Source organism: Leuresthes tenuis, unplaced genomic scaffold (assembly GCF_036924035.1).
Source record: "Leuresthes tenuis unplaced genomic scaffold, fLeuTen1.0.hap1 SCAF_1, whole genome shotgun sequence".
NCBI lineage: Eukaryota > Metazoa > Chordata > Actinopteri > Atheriniformes > Atherinopsidae > Leuresthes > Leuresthes tenuis.
The window spans coordinates 7,133,738-7,154,208 of record NW_027325355.1 but is presented as its reverse complement, the minus strand read 5'-3'; the positions used below and the strand labels follow the sequence as shown (position 1 = coordinate 7,154,208).

At 40.3% G+C, this 20,471-nt stretch overlaps 1 non-coding gene across 1 annotated transcript; it reads left to right on the top strand.

The window, feature by feature from the left end:
* The first annotated feature begins 12,568 nt into the window (after positions 1-12,568).
* On the top strand, positions 12,569-12,732 carry LOC140297502 (U1 spliceosomal RNA). The gene has a single exon (XR_011913231.1). It is a non-coding gene; the product is annotated as a U1 spliceosomal RNA (small nuclear RNA).
* Positions 12,733-20,471: the final 7,739 nt, after the last annotated feature.

Genomic DNA, 20,471 nt, shown 5'->3' with positions numbered 1-20,471 from the left:
GCGTCTCATGAAAGCTTCATTATTCAGTTTCCTTTACATATCCAATATTTTCTTTTATCCACGTATCAAAAAGGACTGAGCGCATGATAAAAAGGTTGTACATATCTTTACTCATAAAGTCCACCTGCCAGCATCTGGAGTTAAAATGGAGCTAAAATTATCTTTATTACGAGGATCTGTGCAACTTTTAGGAGCTGATAGTCTGATCTGACCACAACACAAGATCACTTTTTACTCTTTAACTGGACACATAAGTTTACCAGCTAAGATCATTTCATAATCAAATAAAGGAGACTGTAGGTTATTTGTGCTGAAAAACCAAATAACCTGGTTGTTTTAAGGGTCTGAGAGTTTCCTTCATCTCAAATTTTAGGTTTCACTAAAGCAGTTTTCAGGAATGAATCACTGGACGAGCACTTCTGATGCCAGAAAAACACTCCATTATATTTAAATGACGGCCTCAGAATGGTCCACTTCATGTTGTTCTTCAGAGTGTCTCAGATCAGTCAGACAGCTCCTGCTGACGTGTTGTTTGCCACACAGAACTAGATCATTCCCCACTGAACCATCACATCTTCTCAGTTTCAAGCCTCAGTCCAGACTGAAGCTCCCTGAGTGCTGAACCGTGGGCTTCATAGTGTAACCTGTGTCAAATCTGAGATTACTCTGTTACTTTTCTGGATCCATGACAGCTTCTGGAAATGAGAACAAATTTAGAAACAGAGAAAATCTGAACTTCAGGCTTTGGGATGATATTGGGACCCTTTCCTCAAACAATATCTTTGTCTTAATGTAGTAAAATGATTTAAGTTGATCATGTTACACGGACTCAGATGAGATTCATGGGATATTGCACACAGTGAGATTCGTTCTACAGAGTATATTATGAAATTTTTTTCTGAATTTGATCAAAAAGCTCCAAATATTTTGAACTGTGACCTTAGTGGGTCTTTAAAGAACCATTTAAAATTTTTCAGGGGTTTAAATAAAAACCACGGTAATAAGTTTAATGAAATGTGACTAGATGGTTAAAACCTGTCCAGAAAGGTTATCAAGAGAAGAAGAAAAGTGGGTGTGATTTAACGTGTTGCACGCCACAGCTGGATCTTATTGTATGTACTGACAGTTTCAGACAGAGTCCATCAGTCTGAGGACCAGGACCAGAATGGAGCGGCAGAACCAGGATCCAAACCCCTCCACCAAGAACAGAACCAGCTCATCGTCTGGTTCCACCGGGCTTCAGGTCAGTGTGGAGGACATTAAAGACACGAGGACGAGTGTCAAGGCTCCTTGTATCATCCGCTTGTTCTGCTTTTATTTCAAGTGTGGAAAAAGTGTTTCTTGGTTTCATCTCCTCTCTCTGGTACAGATTTTGCTTAGACTGAAAATGTGCTGCAGGCTGATTGATCTGCTGGAAGAAACTCAGTAGCCAGATTGTTGTTGTGGGACAGTCTTCAGATTTGAGAGGTTCAGGAGCTAATCTTCATTATTTGTGTTTAAAGTCTCTGGATTACATGAATTAAACCTGGTGGTGGTAATACTTCTGGGTCTTTAATGGTTAGATGACAGGTTTGTAGATCTCTCTACCTCAGGATAAAGAGTTGTTTTAGAGAGAAACGAAGGTTAAGCTAAAACTGTGTTTCCCTGATAATTGTTGAGCTCAGTGGCTGCAGACCTCTGGGTTGTAAGTTGGAACAAATGGTTAGTGTCAAGAATGTCATGTATTACCACCACTGTTACTTTTATTCATTTAAACCACTCGTCATCAACCTTTTTCAGTCCAACCTCTACATGGTTTTTAACTGAACAACTTGGACAAGACTGTGCTTCATTCTATCATTTAGAAATATTTTAGCACAAGTTCCTTTTCAGAATTTCATCATGACAAAAAATAATTAGTGAAAAAGCAAAAAGCAAGTTTACTTTTTAAAAACCTGATCGTGTGCAGAACACATCAGAGCACAGTGCTGACAGCTGAGGGCACTTATAAACACACTCTCAGCATTCATGTTTGATCTGAGATATTGAGACCTGTGGCTCGGTCTATACACGTCCAGTTAGAATTAGTTGGTTAGCTTAGAGAAATCTTTTGTGTGAACTTCAAAAGGATCTAAGTCTTTATTCTTCTCTGTCATTGCAGAAACATATAGCCCACGAGGGATCCAGATGTCACTTCTGTAAACACTGTGGGAAAGTTTTCAAAAGATCATCACATCTGAGGTATCATCAGAGGCTTCACACTGGAAAGAAACCATATAGCTGTTGTCAGTGTGGAGCAGCTTTCACTCAATCATCTAGTCTAAAGACGCATCAACGTATTCACACAGGAGAGAAAGCATACAGCTGTGGTCTGTGTGGAGCAGCTTTCACTACATCTTCCGATCTTAAGAAACACCAACGTATTCACACAGGAGAGAAACCATTTAGCTGTGGTCAGTGTGGAGCAGCTTTCACTACATCTTCCAATCTTAAGCAACACCAACGTATTCACACAGGAGAGAAACCATACAGCTGTGATCAGTGTGGAGCAGCATTCACTCAATCATCTAGTCTAAAGAAACACCAACATATTCACACAGGAGAGAAACCATACAGCTGTAGTCAGTGTGGAGCAACTTTCACTACATCTTTCAATCTTAAGCAACACCAACGTGTTCACACAGGAGAGAAACCATACAGCTGTGGTCAGTGTGGAGCAGCTTTCTCTCAATCATCTAGTCTAAAGACACATCAATGTATTCACACAGGAGATAAAGCATACAGCTGTGGTCAGTGTGGAGCAGCTTTCACTACATCTTCCAATCTTAAGCAACACCAACGTGTTCACACAGGAGAGAAACCATACAGCTGTGGTCAGTGTGGAGCAGCTTTCACTCAATCATCCAGTCTAAAGACACATCAACGTATTCACACAGGAGAGAAACCTTACAGCAGTGGTCAGTGTGGGACAGCTTTCACTGCATTGTTTAGTCTAAAGACACCAACGTATTCACACAGGAGAGAAAACTTATAGCTGTGGTCAGTGTGGAGCAGCTTTCACTCAATCATCTACTCTAAAGATACATCAACGTATTCACACAGGAGAGAAACCATACAGCTGTGGTCAGTGTGGAGCAGCTTTTGCTCGATTATCTAGTCTAAAGACACACCAACGTACTCACACTGCGGATAAATTATTGGTTTAAATCAACAATATATTTTACGGCAGATAAGAAAACATTCACCTGGGAGCAGCAACAGGAACTACCAATCAGAAGAATTTCCCTTGTTTACATTAAAAATCTTCTTTGTGGATTACCACCTTCTCTTGTCAGGACTTTTGTTCTGAATGTTTTGTGGGTAGCACATGTTTGAAGAATCATTGAAAGGGCTTTATAATTTGTTGGGATTGTTTTAACTGTGGACAGATCTCCCACCGTTCAAGATAAATATGGCATCAGTTGTGAGTTAATAGACAGAACAATATGTGCCTTGAGGTGACATTGTTTTAATTCAGCACTATATGAATAAAACTGAATTGAATTAAATATGCAATCTGTTTGAAAGTAGATACATGTTTTATTCTATTATACTGAACATGTATGTTTTGTATAAAGTTAAAATTCACAAAGTAGCTGTGCACCAGCTGTGGGTATGTTTGTAAACATACAACATCTTTAGAAGCAAGATATCATTTCAGTTTGATGTAAAGTCTAGCTTTACACTTGTTTGTATTTCATTGTTCTACATTTTATTAAAGGTCAGATGTCAACATTTCTCATGCTTTTCATGTTCTTGCTACAGAGATATTTAAAAAAAATTGTGTTTGGTTCTAATCTTTGTGCTAATCTTTCCCAAAGAATTTTTAACGCAGTCTGAAAAAGGTTTGGAGTTGTTCCCTGTACTTTCCAGACAGCTGTTTGATTATCATGACTAAAGCTGAAAGTTCCAACACTAAAAGGGCACAAGGCTCAACTTCAAGCTGTGAAACTATGTCAAATGTCTCTTGTGTTGGTGTCAAGAAAATTCTCTCAAAATGAGGCTCAGAGTCGCTGGAGACAATTAATACCAAACATTTATTCTCACAGCAAGGAGTCTGCATGACATATCAAGAAGCTGACACAGAGTTGTCTGAGTTAAAAAAAAAAACAATGATACTATCGTTATTTAGTTTCCAGTTCGTTTATTCTGTACATTTCTGTATATAACGCAGTATATAACAGTGCTGAGTCTGAGTGAGATTTCAATTTCAATTTCCCAGAGGCAACCTCCCAAAGGGATCAATAAAGTCATCCATCCATCCAACGAGATCACTGGCCACACAAGGTTATGCGACATTCAGTCAAACAAGGATTAGACAAAAGTTGAAGTAAGATAGATAAGAGGACTCTCAGCACAGTGTCTCTTGACCCTGCAGCATCTCATGGTACTTTCTTTTTGTCATAGTATAACTTCATATTTTTTAACATTTCCTTACTGTTTATAATAGAAAAGGGGGTGTAAATTCACAGTAGAGTCATATATACACATGCATTTTTTTGTATATCTTCTACGTCATTGTCATTGTTAAACAGTTTGTTATGTTGTCCTCTGATTGATTTTGGCTCTCAGTCTCCATGTTGCTGATCCTGGATCTGCTGAGATGTCCCAGGTTATTGTTGGCTTTGATCCTCACATTTATCTTTGTCCTGAGAAAGAAGAAATTCCAAAAAGTGAAACAGGGACTGCTTTTGGATTTGACACAGCTTATATCATGTCAACGTTCATTTGGGTCTGCCGTTTTTCATTTAGTTTCAGACTTGTTATTGGATTCAAATGTTGACGAGTTTCTGTGACAGATACAGTGGGGAGAACAAGTATTTGATACGCTGCCGATTTAGCTGGTTTTCACACTTGCAATGCATGTAAAAATCTGTAATTTTTATAATAGGTGCTCTTCAAGTGTGAGTGACGGAATCTAAAAATAAAATACAGAAAATCGCACTGAATTTGCATTCTCCCCACTGTAGGCTCCAGTCCCCCTGAAACCATGTAAAACAAATGGAAGGATGCATAGTTTGTGGGACATTTATTCATTCATTCCACTTCGGTATTGAAATCTTTTTGTTCCATTCAATGTAAAGTTATCCTGAGGATAACAGGCAGAATTTGAACCAGCTGTTGCACCACTGGCAAGTTATGGTCTCTGTGAAACTCACCAAGCCACCTTCCCACTTGAAGATGTTTTCGGAGTGCTTTTTAATTTGTACTTTTAGTGTTGGAGCTGAAACTTCACTGAGTCATAGGTTTTGATCCCAGAACATCTGACGTTTAAAACATTCACCAAACAGTCTGAGCTATTCCACTGAACCCTTTGCTCTGACTGTTGCACAGGCAGCAGTTTCATAATGAATCAGTCGGGTGTTTGAAGGAATGTTTCCATGACATCGAACTCAGAGCCGTCTCCATTAACCTCAACAGTAAATATCATCTTCCCCCGTCCACACAAGCTCTGTGAAGAATGTTTGCTGCAATTCTTCATTCACCATCCTGTCTCCTGTGTTACTAAGAACAGCAAATGAATAAGTAAAGTAAGTAAAAAGATCTGGTTTGTGTCCAATGAGTGTGATCCTGACCGCATCAAAACCAGTCAAACTTCTGCTTAGTTCAGGTTAAATTGAAGGTTTAGCCAGTGGTGTTATTTATTTAGTCATTTACAAATCCTCTGAAAAGTAGATCATACACCAAATGAAGTTTGATTTATTCAAGCCTGCTCTTTAAAGTACAGAGCGATGTCACCTCCCAAACCCAACCCTGTCCCTGGTTCTGAAGGAGAGGAGGATGTTAGCGGAGGGCCCTGCTTAGAGTCCTGCTTCAGTAAACTACAGCAACCAAGTAAACCTGCGACACTTCTGCTGGGATCAAATTGATCTATGAGTGCTTAAAGATTCAATAAAGAAAAACATGCAGCTGAAGCAAAATAAAACTTGAACCGAGAACTTACAAGAGAGGTTTTTAATGTTTTTATGCACATCAATCTTTACTTCATCGGCTACCTCCATGGGATTAAAATCTGGAATATTTTTCTCATAAAAGGACAAAATGTCAAGGGTCAGAAATCACATTTATTTTTGTTTCACTCTGTAGGATCCATAAATGATTTATTACCAGCTCTGTTAGCATGAAGAGAATCCCCTTTTCTCCCCAAAAGATCCCAGTCTTGAGGTGTTTTTGTAAGTTTATCACACCAGGTGGTGAAATGATATGAGTCACTCTGCAGTTGTTGTAGATTTCAGCTGAGATTCAAACTAAAAGACACATTTTGTGTCTGAAACTGTGAGAGACTGTTCAAGTCGGACTGAAAGCAGATTCAGAGGGTTGTGATTTGTTTGTTTTTCCACCCAAATTATGTGATAACTGTCAGACATGCAGCAGTGCTATGAAATCCACTTTAGAAGCTACAGTTATTGGACACAGTGAAAGCTGACCATCTTTGTGGCTCAGAGGAAAACTGAGCAAAAAAAGTTGTCAGTCTAAAGCTAAAATACAAAAGAATACTGCTCCTTTTGTGGAACAAAAGCTTTAAGTACCACTGCTGCGACTGAACTTGTGACATTATCACAGTTTACGCAGCTTCCTCAAACATGTATGTCTTGAGGTCTTTCCAAAATATATTTTTGACACTGATTTTCTGATTTGAAGTGCTTTGTTTTATTGCCACTTAAATGAAGCAAACAATGCCCACCAACGTTGATTTATCTTTATAATGTCTTGTGTTCTGTTTTAGGTGTTCATTCATTACAGATTGTCCAAATAGTGAAATATAAGTGAAAAGATGCCCTAATATAAAGCAGAACTATTAATGATAAATGCCTTTAACCTGTTGTAGTTTCAATGAATGTGATCAACACTCTGTAATTGGTGTATTTAAGGTGATTTCTATAGTTTATTTTGATTTTTTTTGTGATATCTATCAAAGAATGATGTTTGGCGATTGGTTAATGTGTTAAAAATGCACATGGTGTCATGACGTTATCTTGATTAAAATCAGTTTTATTTAAAACTGGACTTGTTTTGTGGTATTTTACTTAGGATCACAAACTCTCCACCTCCTTTTTTCAAGTGAAATTCATCTGCCAAAAGAAGAGGTAAATACTTTCTTGATAATGCCTGGATTTATTTATTTTTTGTTTTCTATTCATTTTTCAATTTTGTTGTCATGAATACTTGTAGCCACGATTGTTTAGTTCATACCTGATATTTGTAATGCAGACACAAACATTTTCATCTATATATCCTCTTGAAATCAGTCAAACAAATTATCCAGAACTGACCTGTTGGACCCTTAACCAGACACATATTTTGTTCTTGTATTATTTTAATTTAATATGGGTTTTAAGTGTCTGAGGGAAAAGAGAATGTATTGCTTTTATCGATGTTGCACACAACATCCTACTTTCTTTAGATTTATATGATTAGAATAAGGGGATATTATTTATTGTATTTTCAGTTAACTTGTTGACTTTTCTAAATTTCAATTTATTTCTTGTCATAGACAAAATACTGTTATGTGTCGCAGAACCTGATACCTAAGATTTGTTTAAGATAAAACCCTAATTAACCCTTCGGTCAGCAGGTGGACATAATAAGCTAATTAAGTTACCATGTAATTTTTTTCTTCAAATTAAACTCTGAAATATCATAAGCTAGTTTTAATAAATACCAACGACTACAGGCAATGTGAACTTGTCAAAAGTTTAAAACTGTATGTTTTTCCTTTGACTAAATATTGGGTCAAAGGTTAAGAAAATTGAGCATGCGCGGTCAAACGCAGTTTTAATTGCTATTAGCTTGCTGTGGTTTGACAGGGGAACAAATAATTAACAACTGGCATGGAAAACTCATTTCGTGAGTTATTTTTTTACTACTTGAATCCATGTTCTCAGTATCTAGAAATACTATCAATCGTACAACTCGCATAACAATTGCCAAGATATATTTTTTGTGTTTAATGCAGCAGGACGATTGTATATCGCCCAGTTAGCAAGCTAGCATGCTAACGTTAAACTCTTTCTGACTTTATTGGCTAACTGCGCATGTCTTAATTTATGTAACAGTTGTCGTGAGTGGTGACGTTACGTCTGTTATCTTTTATTTTTACTAAATTATTAAATATTGTACTACGCTGAATTTCACATCCAGCTCGGTTGTTGAGAGAAGGGGCAATTTCACTTTTTATAGACATAATATAAAAAATATATATTTGTCTGAACTAGAATTGAGTACCCTTCAGTTAATGATTTGTAAATACTTTAGCTACACTTAGCTATGACTTAATCACAACATTGTGTATTTAGTGTTTATTTTAGGACCCTGTTTTATGGCTCATTGTCTATTGGTTGAATCCTGCAGTTACCTCTGTTCTCCACCAGGGGCCGATAGAGCTCTATAAGTTGTTTTACAACCTAACAAACAGCTCAGTGACTTTCACTTGATCATTTTCATGTCTAATCTGTTCACAGATTATAAGTAAAACATGGTTTTAAGCCCCAGCTTTCACTCGGCATCAAGTCTGTTTGAGCCTCCTATTAGCTGGCTGGTAACGTAGTTGTGGGTGAAAGAGGTTACCAGTGTTAACAAACAACAAAGTTTACTCTACAAACCGGCAAACTGCCATTTGGTTGATATTTGGAAGCTAAGTTTGTCAACTGTTCATTATAACTGTTCCCAATGGAAAAGTGCTGAAGCTTTTAGTAAAGTCTGTGATTAGCATTTAGAATATTAGTGATGTCATGATGTTGTATCCAGCTGTGTGCCAGCCCACCTTACATCTGTTTGCTTTTCTGTTACTTTTCCTGCTCACATATACCTGTGTTTCCCAAATATATTAGGCAACCTATTCACAATACCAACATGATTTTTTGAACATCTTCTTTTCCTGCTCTTTTACCGGCAGATGTTACAGCTGACTTTACTGCAGCTTCTCCAGTGAGTAACCAAGAGAACAAGGAGCAGCTGACAAGGACACAAATGTGAGTGAGACAAAAAAATCAGAAGCAGGTTATTATGTAATGATGTGTAATGTAAAGATAAATATAACTGTACACATAGATGTAGCAGTCAAATCCCATAATTTCATGTTTCCGGAGTCAGACAGCAGTGCAGCCCATTAAAAATTAGATTCTGACTTTGTAACGTCCCTTTATGTCCCTGCAGTCTCTCTCCATGCTGAATATATAAACATACAGGCAGTAAACAGTTTAGAAGGTGCAGCACTTAGCTGTGATTTCTGTGCAGAGTTATAACTGTTATGGCTCAGATGTTTGTTACACGGTTGAATCCTGCAGGTATTTCTGTTCTCCACTAGAAATGGACTGAGCTGATTTATTTATTTATTTGTAGCACGAGTTTCTTGTTTACTTTGAATTCCAGCCTGACAAACAGATAAATGACTTATTTATTGATTCTTTACATATATGAAGATAAACATTCACTTTAAAGGTTATTAGGAACACCTTGTAGTGGTTCTTAAGTGTGTCGTGTACTTTTCAGCAAATAAAACCAAAAATCCCATAAGTCACCCAGTGCAGTTCCCACTCCAGAACAATAGGTGGCAGTGTGAACATTATCACGCTCCATACTGAGTCAGTTTCATGGCGCCACAAACAAACAAAGAAAGAGGAAGCGCTAACTCTGTTAGCAGAAAAGAACCTGTGATCTGTGTGTTTTTATTCTTTTTTCTGGATGTCAGGTGTGTATTAAACAGTTTCCGGATGCTGTTTAAGTGAGATTTGGTTCACTTGAACTCCATGTTGGACCGTTGGTGGCTGCAGGGGGACAGATGGATGAAATAAGGGATTTCCTTCAGTTAGCCCAGTGGTTCTCAAACTTTTTCGTTCATTCCCCACTTTGGACAAGCGGGACTTTTCAAGCCCCACCTGGCCCCATCGTCCCAACACAATGCCAGTGAAATACGCCAAGCTTAACATTTTCAAGTAACATCATGCTGTATCTAAATTCTAACTCAATAACATCAAGGCAAGATTGACAAGACAGGTGAGCAAGTGAACACAGCAAAGCTACAAGCTTAAAATGTTTCAATTTATTAAAGTAACATCAAGTAACATCCTGTTGTATCTAAATTCTAACAACATCAAATAACCGCAAGTTCAAAAATAAAGAAAAAAAGTGCAGCTGTGTCATAAGTTGCAACAAGTTAAAAAATAGAGAAAATAAAAGTGCCACTTTGCAATCTGTTAAAAAAAAGAAGAGAAATACATTTGGTGAACAGGTGAACATATGATTGTTATCCCTGCATTAGTGGCTGCAGTGAGCCTGTTTTGCATTGCACATCTTTTCAAAGCGGGGTTGCAGGCTTGATACCGCCACTCTCAAGTCATGCTCAATGTTCAGCTGAGATCTGTATTTTGTCTTCAGTGAAGCAACAGCTGAAAAGCCCATCTCACAGAGATATGTTGCAAAGGGAAGCAGAATGCACGCAGCTCTCTGCCCGATGAGTGGATACTCCCTCTCCACTCCAAACCAGAATTCACTCAGTCTGAGCCTTAAACCTCAGTCTCAGGGTGGAGTCAGATGTCATCTCAATAAACTGGTCCTCCTCAGCAGAGCTAAAATCAGCAGGTGCTGCAGGCAGAATATAAATAAATGAGCTTACTTGTCATTGCATAATAAACAAATCTGTTTGCCAACAATCCATTCCAGTTAGTTGGTAGCAAACATCATAAATAAAATGTCAAAATACCAACCTGCTGCATTGAATGGATCCATAACCCAGGCATACTGAGCACTGTTGTTTGGGAAGTATTTTGAAACAATCCTCTCAGGGAAGAGATGTGCTGCTTAATACATGGGATCACTGTGGTGGCTCCAGAATCAGTGGTTTCAGCAACTTCACTCAGGTTCTCAAAGACATCTATGTTTGGCTGATCGAGGCGCCTGCCCCATACCTCGAGCTTTCGGGAGAATGCTGTGACCTTGTCTGCCAGGTGAGGTAGGTGCTTGTCTTTGCCTTGAAGCTGAAGATTTAATTCATTCAGCTTGCCAAACACATCGCTGAGGTAGGCCAGTTTAAGCAGAAATTGTTCATCACAGAACTTGCTTACAGCCTCATACATGTGCTCCTCCTCCAAGAACATCCGAATCTCTGCCCTGAGCTCAAAGACACGCGACAGCACTTTACCCCGGGAGAGCCACCTTGCTTCACTGTGAAACAGCACAGATGTGTGATCAGCTCCCATTTCCTCACAAAGTGCGGAGAACAGTCGCGCTTTCAGGGGTCGGATTTTGATAAAATTCACCACGCTCACAACTTCTGTCAAAACCTCATTTAGTTCAGGGCTGAGCTGTCTTGACGCGAGCGCTTCCCTGTGAATAACACAGTGCGTCCAGTGCGCATCTGGCGCAACCCTCTTTATTAGCGCCTGCAGCCCGTTTCTTGACCCTGCCATTGTCTGTGCGCCATCAGAGCAAAAGCCCACACAGTTTTCCCATTTAAGATGGTGTTCTTTGAGGTAACTGTCCATGATCTTAAACAGCTCATCAGCTGTGGCTCTATTTTTTTATGTATTTGCAAAAGAGCAACTCCTCGCACAGTGACTCGCAATTCACAAAGCGCACGTACGAGATGAACAGGCAGTCTTTATTGCTGTCAGTAGCTTCGTCCACTTGTAATGCAAAACGACTTTCTTTTAATTTTTCTATTAGTTGTTCCTCAAGATCACTTGAAATGTCCCCTATACGTCTCGCAATTGTGTCGTTTGACAGTGGGACAGCTTTTAATTTAGCTGCGCTTGTCTCGTCAAGCATAACTGACACCATGTCTAAAGCAGCGGGGAGAATGAGCTGCTCAGCAATTGTGTGTGGTTTTTTGCATTGTGCAATTCTGTATGCAACTCTATATGAAGCCATCGGTGCTTTACCGTTTACTGATGCAGCTTTTATCATGCGATTCTCCTGTTGACGGTATTCTGCCAGTTTTCTTTGAAAGAAATCAATGGACTTATTGACGTGACTGGGGTGTGTGGTCTCTAGGTGTCTTCTTAATTTGTTGGGTCTCATGCTGTCTGCTGCTAGCGGTTTAAGACACAGAACACACATGGGTCTCTCCTCTGCCCCCACCGCCGTTGCCGTGAATCCAAGAGCAAGATACCCTTCATCATATTTCCTTTTTGGTTGGCTTTTTGGTTGATGAGGCCCGTCTGGTTTGTGTCTCTCTGCTGGCGCTGGTTCGACAACTTTTGTGGTCCGTGTCACAAATTTATCCATGTTGTTATTGCCTCCGCTCGTCTGCTACCCATCGGCGCGAAAGTTTCCCTCCCACAAACGGCTTCTGTCCAATCCTACGTTAGCAACCGTAACTATGCACAAGAGTCCAGTCAAGCTTTCGGCAAATGTTGAGTTCCTTTCATTTGAACTTCTCCAACATTTAATCTGGTGAATGTATCTTTCAAAAAGCTTATTGTAAAAAAAATTATAAAGATAGAATCCCAGCCTCTGTAACCTCTGGTGTAGTTAGCTTATAGACTGTTAGCACCGTCAGTGTGCTCAGTATGTGTGTGAGTGAGTCCCCCCTCAGTGAGCTAAATAACTCATACTTACTTGGCAGGGTAGATACCATGATCAAGAAGATGGTTCTCCCAAGGTGAGGCTCAGCCATTGCACTGAGGCTGTTCTGACCTTTGTGAATTCCCCGAATGTGGGAACGTCAACTGCTTAATTTGTGGTAGTGGGGGACCGCGTTCGCGCTCTCCTCTGATAAAATTGTATAAAGTAAAATATAAATTCTCAGAGCTTAAGGTAAAAACAGTTACATGGAACAGTTTTTCACATCAGTTTACATCGGTTCAATCTTGATTCTTTACTTGTTTTATTTTGTTCACAACAGATATTAATTGTTGGGGAGACTGGAGCAGGGAAAAGCTCCAGTGGAAACAGCATCCTGGGAAGAGATGAATTCACTGCGGAGATCAGTCCGTCCTCGGGTAACACAGAAGCTCCACTCTGCTTTGGGATTTTAGCTTTTAACTGCAGAACTGTTCATATACAAGCTGAACCAGAGGAAAGTGGAGTTGAAAGATGAGACTATTGTGCGAATTAGTTCTTCACGTATGTTTTTAAAATGTGTTCAACTGTCGACAGCCGGCTTTATGACTTTATGTTTATGCATTTAGCTTTTATCCAAAGCAACTTACAAATGAGGATATAACGATGCAGCTAACAGCAAAGCTAACAATAAGCTACATAGAAGGAACACCATTAGCCAGGCTCTGTCAGAGGTGACAGTGTAGAAATGGAGTGCAGGCATAGAGGGAAGCACAGTTTAAGTGGCAGATTAAATTTATACACCTGAACAAGGACTTGTGGATCCTCAAATTAGACGTCTGATGCTCTGCCGACTGAGCTGAAGCAGGGGAGCAGTAGTCTGTATTTGAGGCGAAAGAAGAGGGAAAAGGGGGAAGGAGAAAAATGAAGGAAAAGAAGACATTTTGAGAAAATGAGTGGAAAAAAATGGAAGGAACTTGTAGTTATTTGTGTTTCTGCTGTCCATTTCAAGTAAAAGCACACAGTCTAGTGTATTCATTTGAGAAATCTAACCTAACATGACACTCTGCTATAGAATAGTGCAGGAGGCTCTCGATCCAAAGGTCGCCGGTTCGAGTCCACCATTGGACATGAGACAAACTTTTACCAAGTGTTATCAAATGTAACTAAATGTACTTTTATAGTAATTTTTACATTTCTGAATTGAGTACTGCAACATTGTAGTCGTCTTCTATGAATGAGTTGAAAAAACTGAAGACACTCACTGAAATGTAACAAATTTATAACTAATTTCACACACACACAAACACTGTGAAACACGTGTGAAATTAAACCTGAAGCAATAAAAACAGGAATAAATTAAATTAGAAATAGAAAAAATAAAGATAAATAACAAATAAAGTAAAAGCAATAAATGAACAAATATAGAAAATAATTAAATTTAGGAAACATTACAACAAGAGCAACAAGAGTACAATAATAACAATAAAATAGAATGAATAAATAAATGATAAATACCAAAATAAAATACATACAATAAATAAACAGAAAATGTTTAAAGTTATTAATTTCTTTCTTTATTAAGTCATTTAGAACAAGAAACAATATAAAATTAATAAAAAGATAAACAAAACAAAATAAATACAATAAATTAACAAAAGAAACTAATTAGAACAATAAATTAAGACTTTTTTTCTTTTAAAACTATTTACATGCATATTAACATGTAAAGAATGATCTGAAACACTTTTTTTCTTCCCTCTTTCTCCTCATCTCCTGCATCCATTCTTCCAGAGACATTCTGTTATTTTTGGGACAGTATATATTCCCATAATACTGCCCATGGCCATTTTCTTTTATGCGCGGCAGGTGGCACTGACGGCATTAGTTTTTTTCCACTGTGCGGGTGCACTTACGCTCTCTGGGTTGGCGGAGGTGAGGGCAGGGGACCAGACGGCACAATCTGTTTGTTTCCAGTTGGGATGACAAACACAACTGGCACAATGAAGGGGCTTAAAAGTACAGGAGCTGGAGGTGGTGGCTGACTGAACACCTGCCTCTGAGCTGCTGACTTCTGCTTATCCACTGCCTGTCCAGCTGTACTCTGGGGAGTCAGGCAGGTTGACCCCTTGCAGCAGAATGCTACTGTCCTGCCTCTTCAGCCTCTTATTGCGCCACTGAGTCAGTGTTGTTTGATTGCACTACTCTGCAGTTGTTTGATCAAGTGTTTCCCAGGATTTTAGGAGACTGTGGTGGGAGAGTCTCTGACCCTCGGGGGTTTTAATGTGTGTGTACGTTTTTAAGCCTGATGGATCACACTTAAGTGCATTTTGAGACCATGGATATAAATTGCTGTATATGAACATACGTTGATAAATAAGAACTTACAAAGGCATATCAGAAGTATTTTAAATTTAATTCAGAATAAAACAATACCAAAAACTAACTCAGTTGCTGAAGTTTATTAGGGAGGTCTGATTTCACCTAAAAATGAAGATAACTGCAATTAATCAAAAGGAATGAAAGCAGGAGGTGCCTTTGGAACACACATTTTGTACCCTAGTCTGGTTATGTATCCAGTTCCCTGTAAATGGATTAAATATTAGGCACACCACTCAGAAACTCTGGTCATGGCATTTTGCCTTACTCGATTCATTGTGGAGAAGTCTCTCTCACAGTTTACCCTGGAAACTGGGTTGACCAGCGCAACTGCTGCCAAGTGGCTCAGCAGGGGGTAGATTTGTCCCCATTCATCACACTCACTTGCCAGGAGAGTCACAACTTCAGATTGGTTCTTGTCCTAGAAAAAATATTTTAGAGAGATGTTGATTATTTATATTGCACAAGTTTTGCCTTGATCTTGAATTGAATAATTAAGTTATTTAAAGTTGGAGTTACATCAAAAAAGTGTTTATTTAAATCAGGAGGGGAGAATATACATTAAAAAGCCGGTGCACCCGGTGGAAAGCGACCGACGCCGCAGGCCGTGGAGAAGCCATTCCACAGCGTGGGTGGAGCCCGTAGAAATATACCGTTTTTTCACGACCATACGGCGCACCGTACTAAAAGGCGCAGTCTCAGTTATGTGTGCCGTTACTGTGTTTTTAACACACATAAGGCGCACCTAATTATAGGGCGTGAGTTTTATATACAATCCACACAAGCATACAAGTTTTTGTATTTAAAAATAGATCGGGAGCAAAACTGAGTTTGTTTGTGCTTTATTTAAAACACGGTTGAACAAGCAAGTGTGCGTCATAACTCAAACCCATCGAAGTCTTCATCTTCTGTTTCTGCATTGAACAGCTGTGCTAAATCTCCATCAAACATGCCAGGTTCACTGTCTTCACTGTAAAAGCCGTGTGGCTCCTCGGAAATGATGCCGGCTTTTGCGAAAGCTCGAACAACAGTGCTAGCAGACACGTTAGCCCAAGCATCTACAATCCACTCACAAGCTGTGGCGTAACTTGCCCGGCGTTGCCTTCCACCCTTAGTGAAACTATGGTCTCCATCAGTCATCCATTGCTCCCACGCCGCTCGCAGTCTCACTTTGAACGGCCGATTCACACCGATGTCCAGCGGTTGGAGTTCCTTTGTCAGGCCTCCCGGAATGATAGCAAGCTCAGAGTTTGTTTGCTTAACTTGTGTTTTCACATCGGCTGTGAGATGGGCACGCATAGAGTCACAGATCAACAGCGATGGCGATGCGTGGAAAAAACCACCTGGTCTTCTTACATACACCTCCCGCAGCCACTCTTTCATCATTTCCTCATCCATCCAGCCCTTTTCATTTGCCTTACTGATAACTCCAGCTGGAAACTTCTCTTTAGGCAAAGTCTTTCTCTTAAAAATCACTATAGGCGGCAGTTTCTGTCCATTAGCATGGCAGCCTAGCACAACAGTAAAAGAAGACTTCTCGTACCCCGTTGTGCGTATCGCTACCGCGCTGGTCCCAGTCTTCTCCACAGTGTGACTCACCGTGATGTCGAAAGTCCATATCCATCATCCATATTAGTGATGTGGCTGGGCTGGATGTGTTTATCGGTGATATGTTTAAAGCAGTAGGAGCGGAAGCTGGCCAGCTTTTCATTATAATCCGCTGGAAGTTTCTGCGCTACTGTAGTCCTGGTCCGGATGGAAAAATGGCACCGTTTCATGAAACGAAAGCACCAAGACGGACCTCCTTGGAAATGTTCGATTTACATTTCTTCTGCTAGCGTTGCCGCTTTAAGTCGAATGGTGACCGTCGAAACGCTTCTCCCACTCGTTCTTTGCTCGATGATCCACTGCTCGAGTCTTTCCTCCAACTTGGGCCACCTCTCCTTATTTCCACGGAAACTCAGCTGCGTCTTCTTCACCTGTCGGAGCTCGTTTTCCAGCTTCCTCCACTTGCGAACCATCGATCCGTTGATCTTAAATTCTCTCGCGGCTGCTCGATTCCCATGTTCCTCCGCGTAGTTGATGGCCTTCAGTTTAAACACACACCCCTGTACTTTTATATACCGGTACAATCAACGCTCCCACTTCACCCTTTAACGTTCTCATGGTGTTCTCTACTATGTCCGCCTTACAACAACACTCCTGCGCAGGAGTGAGACACTGTCTGACAGGGCGCACTGCACTATAAGGCGCGCTGCACATTTTGAAGAAAATCTAAAACTTTTATGTGCGCCTTATGGTCGTGAAAATACGGTACAGTCCCTGTGTTTTAATTCCCAGCTCGGAAACTCTCGAAAACTGCTGAGTTGGTGACACACAAGCCACGGTAACCTCATGTCATAAGTTAGGAAATCAGTCAGTGGGTCTGGATCAAAAGGAGCTGACAGCACTGGGTAGAGGGATGAGATAAATGGGGAGAAATAGCAGGAAATCAGCACCATGGAGGGCAGAAAGTTCGACTCGGTTTGATGAGATCAACAACATAGCCCACTGCTCCATTATCCAACTTGATGGCTTACTCTCTGCATGGGACTATTGCCCAAAAAAGAAGTTGCACTTACCTCAGAGTCAGACCCCCGCTCCGCAGTCCCGCTCCAGTGTCGTTGGAATCTGGGTCGCGCCAAATGCGTCAAGAAAAAAGTGACGTCTATGAGCGGGACGGGTGCAGTAATTAGCGCGCATTCTTCCTCTCGCTTGGTTACGGGCGGTAAGAAAGTACAGCTGTGGAATGGTCTGATAGACTGACAGATCTTTTTTATTGTTATTGTTTTTCTCTTTCTCTCTCTCTCTCTAAACTTGTCTTCAGTCCAATCTCCCGTCCTGAGCGAGCCTGAGCGACTGTGGAAAGGAACGACTCCCTTTTAACAGGAAGAAACCTCTGGCAGGACCAGACTCAGGAAGGGTGGCCACCCGCCTCAACCAGCTGGGGTTTGACTACTCAAAAGCCTGCACACCCAGGCCATTTTCTCTCAAACATGGTAGAAACACTACTTTCCAAAAGAATGATTAAAATGGACTTTTTGATGATTAACATCAACTAAAAAATGATAATGGATAAATCTATCTATTATTTGTCTGTTGGAATTCTCAACAGTAGGCACGGCAACAGTTTCCGTAGTGTAGCGGTTATCACGTTCGCCTCACACGCGGAAGGTCTTTGCTTGCTCCAACTCTGTTTATTTCATTCTTGTGTGTAGACTGCACGTTACTGATGGCAACATCAACATATTCATAATTATGGATAGGAGGGAGCCTCGTCTGCTATTCTTGACATGCTGGAAAGAAAACAGCAAATGTTCTGCATCGTACAAAAGCGGATCCCGCCCTGCGTCCTATGAGCTGTCCCCAGGCACCACTCTGGAGCTCTGTGAGAATGCATTTCCAGCAGATAATCTCTGTCGTAAAGTCATTTTTTGGACGTTTTCAAGAGATTCTCCAATGCTGAGGTGTGAAACGGACTTTGGTGAACCACCAGCTGCTCAGCGAAAATGGCACCCTCCCTGTCAGGGAATCGAACCCCATTCCTCCGCGTGACAGGCGGATTCTAACCTTTGACCAGCGAAGATACAGAATGTGTTGCTTAACTGTCGTGCCCATATTAAGAATACAAGCTGTAAGAGCACCGCTGAAAAATTTAACCTTTATGTTGTCAAGCATTTGCATGACTAAGAGCATAGTTTGCCTGTGGAAGGGGTTCCATGGTGTAAAGGTCAGCACTCTGGACTTTGAGACCAGTGATCCGAGTTCAAATCTCGGTGGAACCTTCAGGTGTGCGCTGTCATGTTTATGTTCTGGAAAGAAGATGAGTGGACAAGGTTAGTCAGTTATCCAGTCACACCAGAGTGTGTGATTGACCAATTCCAAAGAGAGGGCTTAAATTGGTTAATGTTGAAAAAGTGGAACATTCAGCTGAGAGTTTCTGTGCTATTTGCCTTCTCACCTCTGGGTGTCACTAATTGAATCTATTTGATTTCTTCTTGCATATTCATTGGCAATGCATATATTTTTCCATGCTCTCCATTTGGAATTTGGACACAGAAGCCAAAGGAGAAGGAAACAGGAAAAACAATCACATGGTAACAATCAGCAACAAGGAGAACTACTCAAAAGCCTGCACAATTAACCCGGTGCCCACCCATGGGCCAACCAATCATCCAATCAAGGAGCAGCAATTTCTGCCGGCCGGGATCTGAGCGCCAACTCCATGCGGTGCGCACAAGTTGGTACTGATTTAGGAAAAAGAGGATTGTACAATTTTACTCCTTGGTATGGATACTCTTTCAAAAACGTCCAAAAAATAAAATATGTGGTTGATAAAACTGTGTGACTCAGTCCTTCAACACAAAAGGCAGGCAAAGGAAAATCAGCTGTCCTCTCCATCTAATCATAGGAGCAAGGCAGTAACTACCATAGAGGACACCGAGGTCGTGTCCTCGGTATTTTTAATTTTTATTTTGTTGCTGAAATTGTGGTGATTTTATATTTGAAGAGCCAAGAGTAGCGCTGTTTAATAAAACAGTGGCTCAGTTTGGGCAGACGTGCTGCGCGTCATCGACAACATGCACTGTCGCTATGGTAACTACCACACAAGTCGGACTTTGATGTTGTTACCGTTAGTGAGTCAGTCAGTCACACCAGTCACTGAAAGAGGAGCACATATAGCTAAACATGTAGGTGGAGAGCAGTTTAAGTGGTAGATGACTGTGAGAAAAAATGCATTTTAATGTGGAGATATTTGTATTGCAGCCCAGCGTCCTACTCAGATAGCAAGGAAACATGAATCAAAGTTTAATTTGTATATATTATCCCTCTGTCCCGGGACAGTTCATTCCTTTTTATTCCTAATCCATGACTTGATGAAATTCATTCTCCAGTTTTACATTGTAACTCATTTGCAAATCATTTAGGATGAGGCTGATGTTCTCTGATAACAAACTAAACAAATAAACCTAAAAGTCATTATGATGTTGTTTTTGTTCCTTTAAGACTCTGAAAATGGCCAGATTTAAATAATGGAATTAAATAAATTTCCAGGGGAGCCCCGAACCCGACTAGAAGTTCTGACTCATTACCTCAGTATTTTTTGGGCCTCTGCACCTAAAACCTCACTCAGGTAAAAGAATCAAAGTGTCATCAGCAACATTTACTAACACTTCCACCAGTAAAAGTATTTATTCTGCAGAGCAGCTCTCGCGTTTGCTGTTAGATATAAAGTTGCCTGTTTGACATTTTAAAGTGGCGGCACATGCACTTTTTCTACCATCCAAGTACTAACCAGGCCCGACCCTGCATAGCTTCCTAGATCTGACGAGATCAGGCGTGTTCAGGGTGGTATGGCCGTAAGCGAGAGAATCAGTCACAAATCAGCTTTTTATAGATGCTGAAACAACATCTATCACTGTGTTCTGACTTCTAAAATATAATGTAACTGTTTAAAAATGAGCAATTTGTGTTGATTTCATCTAACTAAGCAGCCTCAGTCTCTCTGTGTGACGCTGAACACAAAACTACAC